This window comes from Agelaius tricolor, unplaced genomic scaffold, assembly GCF_023055355.1.
Source record: "Agelaius tricolor isolate 1412-34295 unplaced genomic scaffold, bAgeTri1.0.p SCAF_7, whole genome shotgun sequence".
NCBI lineage: Eukaryota > Metazoa > Chordata > Aves > Passeriformes > Icteridae > Agelaius > Agelaius tricolor.
Window position 1 is genome coordinate 51,042,890 of NW_027269267.1, and position 12,962 is coordinate 51,055,851.

Consider the following 12,962-nt stretch of genomic DNA (forward strand, 5'->3'; position numbering starts at 1 on the left):
TTTACTTTCTTTAGAAAAAGTTGGGTGGTGAGGCACTGGAATAATTTGCCCAGCAAACCTCTGGAAGAGTTCAAGGCCATGTAGGGTGGGGTCCAGAGCAATCTGGTCTAGTTGAAGTAGTGTCTGCGAATGGTGGAGGGCTGTAACCAGATGATCTTTAAAGTTCCTTCTAATGTAACCATTCTGTGTTTCAATAATCTTAAAGTTAGTTATAAAACCATGACATAAAAAAGTAACCAAAATCTTAAAAATCTGGAGATTTTTTTTCATAGATGAAGACCTATCCCTCAGAAAAAGAATATTATAGGTAATTTTACCAGCTGTAAATTCTCCTTTCCAAGTTCCCACTACACAAGCATTTCCTTTAACAACAGGGCAATGGTTAAAGAATGAAAGGTGTAGCAAATGAGGGATGGACAGAGAGAGTGAGAAAGCAAATGGAACTAGACAGAATGTACACAAGAGTGCTAGAAATCCTAAAGAAAAAGCAGTCTGGAAGAAAAATATTCTGACCCTCTTTCTGAGATAAACTGAGCATTTTTCTCATATGTTCCTCAGAATATATAAACATTTGTTTGCCAGTTTGTGTATGAACAGCAGTAATACACACTTTACTATGTATGAAGTTCTTATTGATGGAGACAAAAAAATCCTAGGAATATCTGTCACACTTTTCTTAATATTCAAGCATAGTCATCTGTCTCTTTCAGAGAGACAGGCTTCTTACAACTCCACTGTTGGAAATGGTAGAATCAAAAGTTTTTAAAAAATGCAAACATGGGATAACCAAAGTCTAAAATCACTCTGTTCATGGGGGCTTTATTGTTTATATGAAAGCATGAAGACTTAATGGGTGTGTGCCATATGATAATAAAAGCATTGACTTATTGTATCAATAAGAAAAATACTAATAGAGAGAAATTCCTTTCACAACTGATTTTTTAAGAATTTTTTTTAGTTAATGGACATCCATGAAATGAAGTATGTAAAAACATGAAAGCTGCAAAATCCATTACTTATCCCTTTGTCTTGAGATATTTTTTTTCAATGTCTAGCCATCCCTATATTAATTAAAAAAAAATTGGTTCGAGATGGATATAAACTTATGACTGGTTGATGTAAGGAGAAAAACACAAACACCCCAACCCACAAAGATAATCTTTAATCTTAGCCATTAGTTCCTTTAACCTTGTCCAAAACCAAAGCTAGGTGTTTTTAATGTTGTTAACTCTGGACAGTTACAGTACTGTATGTCCCTCTTGGATTTTTTCTTCTAATCGTCCTGTACAGAATGATAGTGTTAGATTTAAAATAGGTCAATTTTCCTTTACTGAGTCTATTGTTGACCATTCTATATCTCACAATGCTACATTTTAACAGAATGTTGTTGGCATAATGATGCAGAACATTTTTATTTTTACTTTTATTAATTCATATAATACTTGAAGAATTCCTTACTAAAGGATGGGCATAGAAATAAACACTCATAATTACAAAGATGGGAACACCTTAGGAGATGTGATTGTGCTATGAACATTTTTTGTGGTTTTTTTTGTGCAGCTCAATTCCCCCACATTGCTAAATATAAATTAGTTTTATATCAGAATATCAGAGTGGAGTTCTCTTCTACATGACAGAAGTGAATAATATGGCATCTCTGAAAAAGAAAATTCAGTTTGATTCATTATTTTCCACATCTTAGGGTTGCTTTATTTGTAATGCTTCAAGCAGGTTTACAGTAAATCAGTGTTCCACTTGTTAAAATAGACATCATTGTAGATCCAAAGTTCTCATAAGAAGATGAAGATAATTTAAAGAAGAAAAATATGTTTGTGGGTTTGCAGCAAAAAAAACTTGAACCAATTAGATTATTCATATTATCCAATAGCAGCAGAACTCTTTTTCCTCTCAGAATATTTGTGGCATGCTGCTTTAATAGATACAATCCTGCACCATCTTAAAGGAGACTACAAAGAATATTTGAAAATGGTAAGTAGAAAGCAGATCTAATGCCAGTCTCATTATTTAATGTCTAACTGTGTTTTTATTCACAGTGGTCAGGTGCCATAATACTTTGTCATGACTTTATAAAAATGGACTAGTAAATTATACTCACTGCGCTAACAGATTTTTCCAAAAAGACATTTTGAGGGCATGCTGACATTATTAAAACCAAAAAGGATCCAGGTTTATTCTGTGTTGAAAAAATATTCCCCTTGGTTAAAAACTGTTCAGGTTTAAAGATATTTCTATTCTTTAAAATGGAGGATGGTTAGAATACATACAATCTTTTTGACTTCAGAGAAAAGATAGCATATATTGCCTTGGCCCACCAGGACAATGTATACTCTCAGAAAAGATGTAGTTTATTTTGAGAATTCCACTGTCATTAAAGATCTGTGACATTTTTTTCTCTCTGGTGCAATAGATAATTTAGCAAACTAACTTTGTTACCTTTGAAAGAAAAACAGTTCAGTACATATGCAAACAAAGTTTAAACTTTATTACAATGTGGTGCCTATTGTTTTCTGCATGAAATCTAGCCCATTAAATTTTTATAATAAAGCAACAGATGTGTATGTTGAATTTTTTTTCTCTTTCTTTCTCTATGTTTTAAATAAAAGCAAGTAGCAAACGCAGCTTACATAAAGAACTGACAATAAATATTTAAGGTTTTCACTGTAATATTAGAAATCTAACACTGTTATTAAAATTGGCATATCAGTTGTGAAGAGTCAAAATAATCTGATTATCCTTTCCCCCAGCTTTCAAGCTTATAAGAGTAAGTATTAGTATTTATAACAGCATTTCAAATATGTGTGTTTGTGTGTGTATATATCTATATACACACAATCAAGATCAAGTGAATAAACAAGTGAAAAGACTGCTGCTGTTGTCTGAAAATCCTTTCAAATTAAAACTGGAAGTAGATATCTGTATTTCCATCCTGTGTCTATCATTCCTCCACCATCCCAACTATAGAATGGTTTGTTCAACTCTCTTAAATTTACTTCAATATTTGTTTTAAATGCCATGAATCCTCTCCCATCTCTTTTAAAAATAAAAGCAGAGATGAGAGTCATGCTGGAAGAAACTGATAAGGTCATAGCTATTTTCTTCGCTTTTCAGTGACTTATATTGTAGTACTTTGTAGCTAAGGCAAGCTTGAGTGTAGCCTAATGAGGCTCATTATTAATAGTACTGTCTGATTCTGATACAAACTGAAGTTTTCCCCATCTTTGGATTATTATTTATAAAGGTTGAGCATGTAATCATTTATAGCAAGAGAGAACAGACAGGGAAAATATAAGCTGCAAAAAAAGAAGTGTGATATCAGAATAACCTTAACGCAACATTAAGGCAATGCTCTTTTGTATCAGGAACAGAAAGGGACCTGCTGTCATAGATGATACTCTTTTTCCATCATCAATACTAATAATTTTCCTCCTTCATAAAGTGCCATTTCAGATCATTATGTAAACTATAAGGATTATGTACATTACTCAAGGATTGCAGTTGGGGTTTTTAACTAGTTTACGAAGTTTTTTAATAGGCGTTGGATTTTTTTACTTCTTTTCAAGCATAGATAATAAGTATTCTGACTTCAGCAATAAGTATTAGCTGGTCTTCTTCCAAATAATATTCAACTAATTGTTTCCATAGTTTTCTTATATTGACATACAGCTTCCTTCATAACAGTGCATGTGTACTGAATGCTCTCTAATGAGAGGCAAGAGGTGGCCAAGCACTTATGTGTAGAACAGCTGGATAGTTTCTGATCACTCAAGTAAAATTCAAAAATAGCAAAGAAGAAACAGGACTTGCTGAAGAAATTTTACTTTTGGGCTGTATTTCAAACTGATTATCTAGTGATCCCTCAGAGAGTGATATTTTTCCTTAACGTCATTTAATAGTGTTCTCTAGCACCAGCTGTTAGAAATGTATTTTTTGCATCCCTTCAGAAATGTAGCAGTCATGGCAAATGTTTCAACAAAGATTTTATCTCTGATCAACAAAAATAACTCAATGCCACACATAAATAATCTTTAAAATAAACTTTTAATAAGAAAATTTACTGAATGTCATGGAAAAGAACAAACGGAACAGATGAAGATCTATTGCAATGACTGGCATGCACATGATTAGAAAGATGACAGAGAAAATACAAAGAATTAAGGAATCCAAACAACTTAGAAGGAAAGAAGATGAATGAATGAACAAAGATCGATAATGTCAAAAGCATGCGAACTGTCAGGCACCAGCAAATAACTGATTGATCCAGAGCCTGAACTAATTAAAGTGCCATTGGTCACCTGCAGCTCTCCAGTTCAAATACTTTGCAGATTCCTAAAACAAACCTTGATCTTTGAAAGCAATAAATAGATGGCAGTGATTCACTCAGATTAGTACTCATCTGTCTGAAAGGCTTTCTTTTCCCTGTGAAGGTGGGCTTAAAGCAAGGTTTCAGCTTTGTTGTTTAGCACCATTCATTGGTTCCAATACTTTTCACACCAGTGAAGCTTTATTGACATAAAAATATCAAAATAAATTATCCTAACACTTAGGGATTTATACTTCTTGTCATTTATATCTTTAGGTAGCTATTCTATATAATAGCATATTATATTTCTCAAACTGTATTTAAATTAATTACTTCTTATTGTACTGTTTTCTTCAGAGTTATCTTTCATTGCTTTTCATAGCTATGTTACTTTTTTAATCACCAGGTTCCTTTCCTGTTGGCAAAAATATGACTGAGGCAACATTATACCATGTACAAATTATATTAATAAAGTTTATATTTCAAAATATTCCATTCTAAAATATTACATTGCATGCGTTTTTTGACGCTTTGTCAAAAAATAAAATCACTTATATTAGCAAAATATTTATTTACAAGATAAAAAAGTGTTAGATTTGAGCTCAGTAAAGATTTATCTTAATGTTTAAAATATTTTAAAATAGAATCTCTGTAATAAAAAGCATGATAAGAAATAAACTGAATTATCAGTTCAGAGATATATTGAGAAATTCACAGTTTAAAAATGTTTCTGGAACCAGGGCTATAAATACAGTTCGCTATATTTTCTCTCTGAAGAAGGAAGATTAAAATGTAACATCCAGAATTTTAAATGAAAATTGATTATATATTCTGAATATTTATAACAACTGAGACAGCATGTATTTACTTTGAGAGCATAGCAATATATATATTAAAAAAATATATATACATGTACATTTACTTATTTCCAGCAGAGACCTTGAAACTACAGGAAGGAGTATCTACTCCAAAATTGATAACCACTTGTGATCTCTCATACCAATGTCCATGATACTTTACAGTAATTTTATCTATTTTTTCTGCTATTTACATACCTAATGAATATGACCTATACTAACACAGAATAAATGAAATTACTTTTTTTGAAAAATGTCCTCAGTTAAACTGATGCAAAACTTTTCTCAAAGTAAGTTCACATCACTGAGATACAGTTATTAGGTTTTCTTAATTAAAAATTGAGTCATGATGTTTTATCAACATTTTCCTTCAAGGTTTATTTGCTTTTGCATGGTTTTTTGCTTGTAAAAAAGTTTTAGATATTAGTAAATTTCTTCTTGACAGAAAAAAAAGCTGAATTTTATGCACTTTACATAGCTAGGAGAGGTCTTATAATGAAATGAAACATTTTTCTGCATGTAAAATCATCTACTCTGGAACCTTAATCTTCATTTCTAATGAATAATATTTTGAGAATAAAGTAGAATTTAATTACATTTTTAACAAAATCTAAGATGAGGTATGTTCAAACATGTACCGTTGAACACCTATGACATTAACAACTTTTAAATAGACTTCTGATGACCAGCCAAGATGAGGTGGGCATGTAGTCCCAGTCATTTAACCAGCAAGCATACTGGAATTGAGAAATATAAATACAATGCCATAAATGAGTGATTTTGGTTTGCTTTTCCATCATGCTTGTCTTTTCTAGTGAATTTTGTGATTGGTAAGTTTAGTCAGAAAATAAAAACTATTTACAAGGCTTACAAATCTCTGTTTACAGCTGGCAATTTTCATCATTAAGCCCTTCACCTTGGTTCTCAGCATCTTACATGAATGCATGAAATGTTTTTGGTTTTTTTCTTATTTGCTTTATTCCTAGACTGGAAGGCCAAATTTATGAGTTTTACTGCCCTTGAAAGACCTTTTATTTGATCATAAAGGAAAATAATTGTTTTAATTAGAGCCACTGAGATGCCAATCTCCCAGTATGAAAATAGGTGACACTGAAAATGAACAGTTAATTGGTTTGCCTAAACTTAGTTGCCTAATGCTAGGTAAGATTCCTTAAGGTATTTCACATTCTTCACTGTCAGTGCTCCAGAAAAACACAGATCTCATATAGGTAACGTTCATTTCTGTTAATTATGGATGTCATAATTCCCTCAGCTGCTAATAGATACTTTTAGATAGCTTGCAAGTATTGGGAGTAACAACAAAAAAATTCAGATTCTCTGTTATGCTGGTGCAAAGTCTAGACAAACCCCCAAAATATCACACCTTCACTGTGTTTCTCTATATTTATTTGACAGCAAGAGTTGCATGAAAGTATTCTAGAATTTGTTATTCCATGTTTAAGAACTATACCAATGAAAAATTGCCAATTTATATGAAACTCTATTAAACAAGACATGCAAAATATATGTGCATTATCTGTGATAGTTTCAGGGCTTTTGTTGCCATGTATGTTCCCTTTATGAATTATCAGAAATTACTTATTACTTCTCTGAAAATATCACTTTAGAATAAAAGTGAGGTGTGTATTGTGTTCATTCAGCTTCAATTATTAAAAGGACATGTCCTTTTAACGGACCTCTGCCTATCACCTATTATAAAAATATGTTTAAAAATTGTTCAAGATACAAAAAAATCTAGTTTCCTTGAATTTTCTTGACTTCTCTTTTTCTTTCCCCTTTTTATTGTACTTCCTCTGTTAGACTTTCTGTACTGAAAAATGACAATGACACATCTGAAGCCAAATTGCCAGGCTGACAGTAGGAAAGAAATGGACACAGGCAAAATCACTTTGTAAATATACTTGAACTTTTCAACATAAAAGATCCTGCCTGTTATTTGACAAATTTCATTTTTTTCCCTTTCTGTCTTTCCATGTTCAACTTTCTCTTTGTTCTAGTAAAACCAGAAGTTTTTGAAATACATTAAGATATAGAAGTAAATTGGAAGCACTTGGTCATTGCTGTGTTATAAAATTCTCGTCTGAACTCTAAGAAATTGATGCCCAAAGGATGATAATGGGATTTAAGTTAGTTTGAAGTTAATGAACAATAGCTTAAATAGCGTCATCTGATAAACGTTTTAAGGAAAAGGGTGGGATTCAGTAAGGGATGAATAAATTCGTTATCAGAACCAGAAGGAAGAAGGAATTTTGGCACTCTAATTTTGATCCTGAAAACACATTCATCTGCTATTTCAATAGGTGACTTAGAGCAGAGGGTTTTTTCTTTTCTTTTTTCTTCTTTTTTAATCTTATTGTTCTTAGGCAAATGAAAGATTTATTCTGACTTATCTATAGAAATGTATTGTTTAATTAGAAGCAGTAAATCAGTGTTTTACTCTTGCCTCTTCCTCATTGAGCCATGACAGACTAAAAGAGAGATGAATCTAATTTAACATTGGTCATCCAACAGATAGTATCTAATTTAATCTTGTTGTCAATAGTGATTTGTCTCTTCCTAGGTAAGATGTCAGACATAATCAGGATGAACTTTATTTCCAGGTTCTGACTTTTCTTCACAAAATGTAGAGAGAAAATTAATTTAGACTAGATACTAAAGATAAATTATAAGACCTGGATCAAAATGAACCTCACTACGTCTGAAAGGCTTCGTATATATTTTGAGGTGCTTAGTCACGTGTTTTTGATTTGTACCTAATTATGCTACATCCCATAAAAGCAACCTGTTCCATACAAAGATACCAAGTGTTTTTGTTGTTTTTTTTTTCTTAAAGCATAGGTGACGTTATTAGTTTTTAATAAACTTTCCCTGTGATTCCAGATTGTGAAGCATGGAAGTTCACCACCATTTTACTGCATGTAATTTTTATTTTTTTTTAAAGCCTCCAAACTAATGAACCAACCATCCTCTACTCTGCTCTGGAGAGACACCATTTGGAGTACTGCATCCTATCCTTGAGTTCTCAGCACAGGAAGGACATTGACATGTGGGAGTAGGTCCAGATCAGGACTATGAAAAGAGTTAGAGGGCTGAAACACTTCTCTGAGGAAAGGCTGAGAGAGCTGCATTTGTTCAGCCTGGAGAAGAGAAGACTCTAGAGGCATCTTATTGCAGCCTTTCCTACCAAAAGTGAGTTTGTATGAAAGATGGGGAGAAAGATTTTAGTACAACCTGTAGTGTCAGGACAAGGGGTTTTAACCTACAGGAGAGCAGGTTGACCCTAGTTATAAGGAAGAAATATTTATTGATGAGGGTGGTGGAAAACAAGTTTCCTGGAGAGGTTGCAGATAGAATTATGGAACCATTAAGGTTGGAAAAGGCCTCCAGGATCATTAAGTTCAATCTATGACTGAAGGTCATCTTGTTAACTAAAATATAGCACTAAGTGCCATATCCATGTGTTTCTTGAACACTTTTAGGGATGGTGATTCCACCATTTCCCTGGGCAGCCTGTTCTAATGCTTGAAAACCCTTTAGGTGAAGAAATTCTTTCTGATATCCAACCTGAACCTCCTCTGGCACAATTCAAGGCCATTTCCTCTTGTCCTGTTTCTGGTTGTCTGGGAGAAGAAGCTGACTTCCACCTCACCACCGTCTCCTTTCTAGATAGTTGTAGAGGTCAATAACATCTCCTTCAAGCCTCCTTTTCTCCAGGTTATACAACCCCAGCTCCTTCAGCCACTCCTCATAGGATCTCTGCTCCAGCCCTTCACTGGTTTGATTGCCCTTCTCTGGGCACATTTCAGTACCTCAATGTCTTTCTTGCAGTGAGGGGCTCAGACTGGACAGAGTATTCAAGATGTGGCCTCACCAGTACTGAGTGCAGAGGGACAATCCCTGCCTGGCCACTCTTCTGCTGATACAGGCCAGGATGGGGCCATTTTGCCCCTTTGGCCATCTGGGCACACACTGGGTCATGTTCAGCTGTATCAACCAGCAATCCCAGGTCCTTTTCTTCTGGGCCATTTTCCAGACATTCTTCTTCCATCTCTGGAAACATTCAAGGTTAGGCAATGAGGACTCTGAGCAACCTGACCTAGCTAAAGACATTCTTGCTCACTGAAGCAGCAGTTGGACTAGGTATCCTTTGCATGACCCTTCCAACCCAAACTGTTCTACAATTCGATGGTATAGATTTCCAGTTTTCCCCTTGAACCACCAATATTGCTATGAATATTTAACTGTATAGTATTCAATACTGAAGTGTCAAAGAAAGGAAATGAATTTTTCAGTTTTGTAGCATTAGTGCGACATTTGTTTTATTTTCTTTAAAGTATTTAGATATGAGGATAATAAATATCATCAACCTGTCACTTCAGCTGGAATTCTGGCCTTCAGCTGAGTCTAAGAGCTCAAAATATTATGTCAAAGTAGTTCTCGACATTTCTAAGTAGTATATATTTCTTCACCTAATTGATTGTTGCTGAACCTGCATAAACATGGACTTTATTTATTCTAACAGCTTTTGATTTTACTGTGACAGTAAAGAGGCTGGAAAACAGTAAGAATAAATTCTCTTCATCTGCAATCTTTCCCATGTTTTTAACTGAAAAAAATATAATGAATAATATACATCTTTGTCTAATTTTTACTATTTGTGTAGGAGAACTGTTTGTACAAGCATTAATCATATCTGTCCCAAGGTCAATAGCAGATCAGGAATTAGCTCTTATATGTGAATAAGGTTGGATGAAAAGAAATATGAGTTGCAATTTCAAAATATGTCTTTTATAACCTTGATACTCTGATACTGAGAATCTCAGTAAATGGAATTTATTGATCTTGTTATAAATAGTCATGAGTGAAAAACAAAGCAGAAGAGGACTAATTCAGCTTTAATGAGTTGAACATCAAGCTATTTAAGAATGAAAATACAAAGATAAATGATCAGAAAAACTGCCAGGAATAACAAAATTATTTTGTATTATTTAACATTGTTTTCTACTTAGTTTAAATTAGAAAACATTCTCTCAATTTCTGTACTAATTTACTGCAACATTGTTTTGAATTTTCTGAAAAAAGTCGCCGGTTTCGGTAAAGCAATGACACTTTCATTACTGAAATTTTGATAAAGAATTCAGGATAAATGTGATACATATGTAGAATTTTAGTGTGTGGTATTTTAATAATAACCTACCAAAATACATTTGGTTTTTAGAAGTAGATTAATTTCCAATAATAATAAATATTCAGATGGCTTATGTGTACAACTCAAATGTCTGTTTTCCTCCTTGCTTTACATGCATGAATAAAAGATTACAAGGCATGCTGAAGTCCTTGAGGAAAATTCTAAGTCTCTGCATAACTTGTAAACTCACCTGTAATGTTGTGGAACTTGTGTCAGGATTCTGCTGGGAGACAACTCTACACAATGCGAGGACTTCTGAATATAAATGTCAGAAAATTTTATCATGTCACTGTATGGTATACCTAATTGCACCTCTTTAACTTACACCTTTATTTTAATTTCCATGAACTCTAGATATGTATATTGCATTATGAATAAAAAATTGATTTTCTGTACTAAATTACTAAGATGTAGGAAATATTTACTCTTAACTTTAATTACATTTATTCATTGCACACTCTAGAAGTGTTAATATATTTGTGAGATTTATTTTCCTCAAAATAAGCAGTAAAAGCACTGCAATTTTGAGGCAACATATTGATCTTGTTAGATTAACATGCAGTGCTGAGTGTGCAAAGTTAATGATTGTCATATTTGAACTCCTTTGAAAAGATAATGATGTTTACAATTTCATCTACAGAAGCAAACCTGTAGGGTATTTGCTAGCTGACCTCAGTGCTTTAAATTCTGACTGAAAAATATACACCGCTAAAAGGGTCATGGCTATCAGAATTTTATTTCGTACCTTTGATGTTTCTGCTGTCAGGAGAATTCAGGTGGATATCATCCTTCTACTTTTTCCCGGAAAAAGAACACCTGAAGTATTTTCTGAATTCTTCAGTACCTCATCATGTATAATATAGCATGTGTATCACATGAAAGAGTACAATGATTTGCTAATGAAAACCTTCATCTTGCTTATTAGGAGCACAGAAAGTATATATTCAAAAGCCAGGCACTTAAATATTATGATATAAGAGGCATAAATAATTCAGTATCTTGTCTGGAAATAACAGTGATTTCCCTGTCTTTGATATTTCCTTTTTTTTGTGTGTGAGAACTTACACCATACATTGAAATAAAAAGGCACAGCATAACATACCATTACACATTTAATAATTAATTTAGAACAGTTTAGAGCTAAAGTAGTCAATATCTAGACATAACTTGTTACTTTCCATTTTAATGCGAAGAAAGCATTTATTCAAATCCCACTAATAGTTAATTTCAGTTTCCAATTAAAAATAGTCTCTACTTGTATTAAAAAGTTTCTGTTTCAGTTTGGCTTTCAGAACAGGATACAAATGTTGCTGTGAATATTGTAATTTTAAAAAGAGAATGATATAGCAAATGTATCTTTGTTTAATCTTACAACTAAAATTCATTTTGGAGGAAGCACCTTTGTAATGTCATTATATCGCAGGCCACATACCAAAGGACAAGTATTAGTAATTCCTGTTTGTGGACATAAAGGTGACATTAATAAGAATTAAATGCCCAGCTCTGATGATATTTATTTTGTATCCTTATGTACACTTCCATTCTGTGATGCTTAACTATCAGTAAGCATCACAGAATGGAAGTGACTATCTTCTTATCAGTAAGAACTCACAGAAATATCTTATGTAATAATTTTAAAATGTGTGAGACATAAAAATGAGATGTCTCACCATGCGCATTTTGTTCATTGTCTGTCCCTTCCTTATGTATTTCGCCCTTGGATTTTTTTACTGTCATTTCTATTTCCAGCAAGTCAATAGGACAGATATCTAGATTTCAAAAAGCTAATATAACCCTTCCTGCAAGCAAGGTCATTCCTGAGGATAAAATATCACACAGTGTAATTTGCTTAACTGTATCAAATATCAAATTATAGTTTATACTGTTGGAAAACTTTCTTTAGATGATTGAGTGCACACCTGTATACACACTACATATTTCTGATGATATCCTTATTAATGGTATTGCACATAAAAAATGTATAGCCTCATAAGTAGAAACAACAGGTGACATTTGGGAATACCACCAAGGTGTTATATCAACTGGAGTTAAAGAATTTTTTTTCTCCCATACTCTGTAACATAAGTGCAACTTTTAAAGAACCTTATCACAGCCTAAAGTCTCTGAACAAATAAGATTGAGTATGAGGAGTAGTTTTATCTTGCAATAGGGAGAATATTTCAACCAGAATATTCTCTTAAGTAAATATTAAGATTCAACAGAAGTTTTTTTGTGTTATTTAGTTATTTGTTTAGTTTTATTTAGTTTGATTTTTTTGTTTTGTTATTGAATATTTCTGAGTGGTTAAGCTTATGACACTCACTTTCAAAATGATGTCAACATTTTTTTGCTTCTGCATTGATCAGAATAAAATTAAATCATGCTTTACTGTATGTTATCTGCACACTTTGCCCAGAAGAATTCATAAGAAATGGCGAAAGCCAAATTGGATGGTGTTCATAATTTTAAAAGATAGTTCAGGTCTAGAAAATTCATTTAATAGAACATTAGCATATATAGCTTAAAGACAGTATTTTTAACTCTTTGTGACTAAGAAAGTAATTACTCTGGAGTA